This window comes from Acomys minous, assembly GCF_964271855.1.
Source record: "Acomys minous genome assembly, contig: scaffold_24, whole genome shotgun sequence".
Taxonomy (NCBI): Eukaryota; Metazoa; Chordata; class Mammalia; order Rodentia; family Muridae; genus Acomys; species Acomys minous.
The window spans coordinates 930,043-936,076 of NW_028182181.1; positions in this window are offsets into that span (position 1 = coordinate 930,043).

Genomic DNA, 6,034 nt, shown 5'->3' on the forward strand with positions numbered 1-6,034 from the left:
GACAGATAGATAGATAGATAGATAGATAGATAGGGGAGGCACAGACAGACAAATGGAGACCAATGTTTATTAGTCATCAGTACTGATTCTATTTATTAGTAATGCAGCAGTGACTCTAACCAGTCCACAAAAACAGTATGATTCTACTATACTCAGCACTACAGGCATACAGTGGGGTGGGAGTGCCGGGGGTAGGGAGAGAGGGGAGAGGGAGGGAGAGGGAGAGGGACAGGGAGAGGGAGAGGGAGAGACCTTGACTCAAAGAAATAACTGAAAGCCAGGGGGTGGCGGCGCAGGGCTTTCTTTTATCCCAGGAGAGTCAGGCAGATTGCTGTGAGTTTAAGGCCAGCCTAGTCTACAAACTGAGTCCAGGACAGCCAAGCCTACGCAGAATCCCTGTCTCAAAAAACAGAAACAACAACAACAAAACAAAAAATAAATAAATAAACAACCGTAGAGATGAGTACAAAATAAATGAAAGAATGAATGAATGAATAAAAGTATGAACATAATTCATGCCGGTGTATGTACATGCAGGCAGAGCACTGTATACGTAATAGTCAAGAAATCTTCAAAAAGGAAAAAACAAAACAAAACAAAAAACCCAGTGAATTCTGAGACAATAAAGGCTACATAAAGAGACTGGCACCATCTCTTAAAAGGAAACGAAACAAAACAAAAACCATCTGGGCGTGGTGGTGGCACACACCTTTAATCCCAGCACTCACTGCTGAGGCAGGGAGGGGCAGGCAGATCACTGTGAGTTTGAGGCCAGACTGGTCTACAACGTGATTCCAGGACAGCCAAGGCTACTACTCAGAGAAACCCTGTCGGGGGAAGGGGAAGGGGAAGGGGGAGGGGGGACCAAAAACCAAATGAGCGTTTCCCTGTGACACTTGAAAACGGCGGACTTTCCACATCGGCCACGGAGGCCTCTCCACCTCCAAGGAGAAACTAAGGTGTCACTGGAAGGTAATCAAGAGATGAGAAGTTCAGTTACCCACCCTTTCTGGCATAAGGCCAAAGGCTGAGGGAGGAGTGATGATGACCTTCAGATCCTTTTTCACTCAACCCAAGCAGATATTGATAGAATTCGAGCCCGTCTGGGGCGGCCCACGGCTCCCATCCCGGCACTTGGGGGCCAGAGGCTGGTGGGTCGCTCCGAATCGGAGGCGAGCCTGGCATACACAGAGAGGGTTCTGAGAAAGCCACGGCATATTAGGTATGGCCCCTGCGTGCCTGCACCAAAACTGACTCTAAACGTGAAGCCCTTCACTGCACAGAAAAGACAAACCAAAGCAAAATGGCAGACTGGTCTGCAGAGCAAGCTGCGCGACAGCCAGGGCTGTTGCATCGAAACGCTACCCCTGAAAACAAGCAAACACCTACACACAAACACAAAATTGCAGCCCTTGGGAGGTGAGGGCAAGTGAACCTCTGAGTCTGTGTCCAGTTTGGTCTACCGAGTGACTTCCAGGACAGCCACGACTACACAGAGGGAACCTTGACTTTACAGAAAACAGAAAACAAAACAGAAATCCAACACGTAGCCGGGCTTGGTGGCGCCCACCCGTGCCCGCCCGCCATCCATCCCAGCGCTCGGGAGGCAGAGGCGGGCAGGCAGGCTGGCTAAGCGCTGTGACTTCCAGGCAGGCCAGCCTGGTCTACAGAGCGAGTCTGGGGCAGCCAAGGCCACACAGAGAGACCCTGTCTCGAACCCCTCCCACCCAAAAAGCAAAACAATTCCAACATTTGGCAGGCAGAAGACAGTGAATCGCTCGCTCAGTGTGAGTTCGGCCTGCTCTACAGAGTGAGTTCCAAGATGGCCAGGACTACTACACAGAGAAACCCTTGACTGCTGCACAGAAACGAAACAAAACAAAACGAAATTCCAACACTGCAAATCCAGATACAGGGCAATCTCTGTTTCCAGCCCATACTGGTCTACAGAGAAAGTTGCATGACAGTCATGGCTATTACAAGCAAACCCTGCCTGAAAAACAAAATTAACTAACTAGCTAACTAACTAACTAGCTAGCTAGCTAGATAAATGAAGAAATAACAACCTATGTGGAACCAAAACCCAAAGCTTGTTTGCTTTGCTTTCTGTGAGACAGGGTTTCTCTGTGTAGCCTTCATTTATATATATATATATATATATATATATATATATATATATATATATATATATATATATATAATTTTTTAATTTTATTATTGTTATTTTTTTTTTGGTTTTTCGAGACAGGGTTTCTCTGTGTAGCCTTGGCCATCCTGGACTCACTTTGTAGACCAGGCTGGCCTCGAACTCACAGCGATCCGCCTGCCTCTGCCTCCCAAGTGCTGGGATTAAAGGCGTGCGCCACCACGCCTGGCTCATTTATTTATCTTATAAGGTAAATATTTAATTCTTTTGAACAAGTATTTAATTCTTTACTCAACTACTTAGAAACGATAAACTATTCTCCATACCCTATGTAACCTTGGAAATCCCTAACTAGATGAGGCCTGCCTCCAGCTCACAGAGTTTCACCTGCCTCTACCTTCAGAGCTATGGGATTAAAGACATACAGGACCACACAGCTGGCTTCTTTAAGTTCTGGTTTCAGAACTTTAACCCAATTTGCATGTGCCGAATGATAGGGTAGCCTCTGCTGATCTGCACAGTCCCCCTTGCTCCATGAACAGACAAACCACATAAATGTTTTAACTCACCGTCTTAAAACAAAACAAACAACAGCAACATAAATAAATAAATAAATAAATAAATAAATAAATAAATAAATAAGAGCTGGAGAGGTGGCTCAGAGGTTAAGAGCACTGACTGCTCCTCCAGAGGTCCTGAGTTGCATTCCCAGCGAGCACACAGTGGCTCACAACCATCTATAATGTGATCTAATGTCTTCCTCTGACAGGCAGGCGTACTAAGCAGGTAGAGAGAGCACTGTATACAAAATAATAAATAAAGACATATTTTTTTAAACTGAAAATAAACTTTTAAAGTAATAATAATGACAGGGGAAAAAAAAAACCTAGTTCAGACTAGTTCAGAATCTTTCAGTAGCCAGGCTTTGGTGGCACTCGCTTTTCTTTAATCCCAGCAATCGGGAGGCAGAGACAGATGTATCTTTGTGAGTTTGAGGCCAGCTTGGTCTACACAGTGAGTCCAGGACAGCCAAGGCTACATAGAGAAACCCTGTCTCCAAAAACCAAAACCAAACAAAATTAGACTAAGGAACAACAGCAGACCTATGAGATGGTTCCTTTTGTTTGAATTCTAAGGCCCAGCCACACAGAAAAGAAATTCTTCAAAAGTGATCTCTGTGTTTATCATCCCTCTAGATGGCAGGGACATAAATCCAATTCACACGTGTGTGTGTGTGTGTGTGTGTGTGTGTGAGAGAGAGAGAGAGAGAGAGAGAGAGAGAGAGAGAGAGAGAGAGAGAGAGAGAGAGAGAGAGAATTGTGTGAGGAGGCTCTCTCTCCTGATATAGAAAGTATACCCTTTCAATAAAAAGGAGAAGAAAAAAATAAAATAAATAACCAACCAACCAATAAACAAACAAACAAATAACAACAACAACAACAAAAGCAAATCCACTGCAAGCAGTCATTTGTTTTGGAATATAATTTACAGGGAAAAGAAATGTGTGGGTTCACATACAGGCTCAAACATAAACAGGAGACCAACGAGACCAAAAGACAGAGCAGCCAATGCCTGTTCTTATCGTTCAGGGTACTATTTATGTAAAATGGTTTGGGGTCCTTCCTAGTCCCCTCTAGCATGACCTAGAAACCTAGAAGTGACTGACTTAAGGTGACATCAGGAAGCAGTCCATTTCTGGAAGAGGAAAGAAATGGGTGCTGGGAGTGAGATAGGTAGGAAGGAAAGAAGGAAGAAGGGGGTCTAAAACCAATCTCAGCACGTCAGAGGCGGTGGTCATAGCTAGAGACTGTGAATGATCAACCAGCTGAGGATTAATTATTAACACCCATGCATGCTCGTTCTTGCGTGCGCAAGCACACACACACACACACACACACACACACACACACACACACACACACAAACACGATGACACAAGAAAAGCTCCAATGAGTGCAGTTACAAAGAGAGAATTGGCTGTTTTGTTATTTATCTTTAAAGATGTGTGTGTATTCGCATGCACGCTAGGGTGTATATAAGTCTTAGAAGAATCACATATGTACACGTTAACAAACCATTTCTAGTTTAGATCCTCCAGGTCCCCATCTACCCATGGAACACGCCAGATTTCCATTGAGCCCTATTTTGCTCTCTTAAAAATGAGACCACAGGAGGCACACCAGACCTCCCTCTCTGCTGGGGCCTTTCATTTTGTTTTTCTCTCTTTCTGTTTTAGATTGATTTCTGGATTAAGTGTGGAGTGTTCTGCTTGCCTCTTAGGACATTTGGAAGAGCAGCCAGTGTTTTAACCCCTCCTGAGGCATTTTTTAATTTTACTTCGTTTTATTTTATTTCTTTTTGTGGTTTTCAAGACAGGGTTTCTCTGTGTAACAGCTCTGACTGCCCTGGAGCTCATGCCTGCCTCTGCCTCCCATGTTCTGAGACAACAGGCATGCATGCGCCAACACCACCCGGCTCCATTGCATTTTGCGTAATGCTCTCTTTGGTTTAAATGCTGAGGCGCTGTCACACAGAAAAGAGTGTAATTTATGAGAACAACACACCGTCATCCGGGCGCTGTGATGCTCCCTGGATGATACCATGAGAAGGGCAATATTGGCCCCGCCACTCCAGTACTGGAACCCGACATGGAGGAGGTGGGCAGGGCTCTCCCTCTCCACCAGGCAGGTGTGACAGTTAAGTTTTGGTGTTTTGTTTTGCTTTGTTTCTGTCTCCCACTACCACCACCCCCACACCCTCCGCCCAGAGACAGGGTTTCTCTGTGTAGCGTTGGCTATCCAGTCCTCGGCTCACTTTGTAGACCAGGCTGGCCTTAAAGTCACAGCGATATGCCTGCCTCTGCCTCCTGAGTGCTGAGATTAAAGGCCTGCACCACCATGACATGCCTAGCTTTGTTTTTGGGTTTGTTTTTCTTTGCCTTTAATCCCAGCAGTTGGGAGACAGAGGCAAGAGAATCACTTGCACTTGCAAGTCCAGGAAAGGCAAGGCTACATGAGAAACCTTGTCTGGGAACAAACAAACAAGCAAGCAAGCAAGCAAGCAAGCAAACAAAAAACTACAATTTCTTTAACCCAAGAAAAGTTCTAGTTCCAAACTAGGTCAGTATACACAGCGAATTTCAAGACAGACAGGATTACATAGAGAGACTCTGTCTCCAAAATAATTTAAACACTGTGTAAGTAGATAAGTAAGTAAGTATCATCTATCGATGATAGATAGATACATAGATAGATAGATAGATAGATAGATAGATAGATAGATAAAAAGACAGATAGAATTAAAGGCATGTGCCACCATGCCTGGCTAAATATATAATTCTTTACTCAACTATTTAAAAAGGACAAACATGTCCTTTATTTAGTGTATTCTCCGTAGTATACTAATACATAAATACATAAAAGTTAGATACATAAATACATACAAACATAGATAGATAGATAGATGGATAGATAGATAAATAGATAGATAATACACACACAGACAGACAAATGGATACCAATCCTCATAGTTCCCTCGTTGGATCACAGCAGAGTCAGGCAGACTGGTCTAGGTAGTGCCAGCTCCCTTCTAATGTTTATTAGTCATCAGTCAGTACTGAATCTATTTATTATCAATGCAGCAGTGACTCTATAACCAGCCCAGAAAATCAGCGTGATTCTATACCTAGCACGAGAGGGGGGAGGGGGAGAGAGAGAGAGAGAGAGAGAGAGAGAGAGAGAGAGAGAGAGAGAATTGTGTGAGGAGGCTCTTTCTCCTGATATAGAAAGTATACCCACCCTTTCAATAAAAAAGAGAAGAAGAAAAAAAGTAAATAACCAAGCAACCAACAAACAATTAACAACAACAACAACAACAAAAGACCACTAC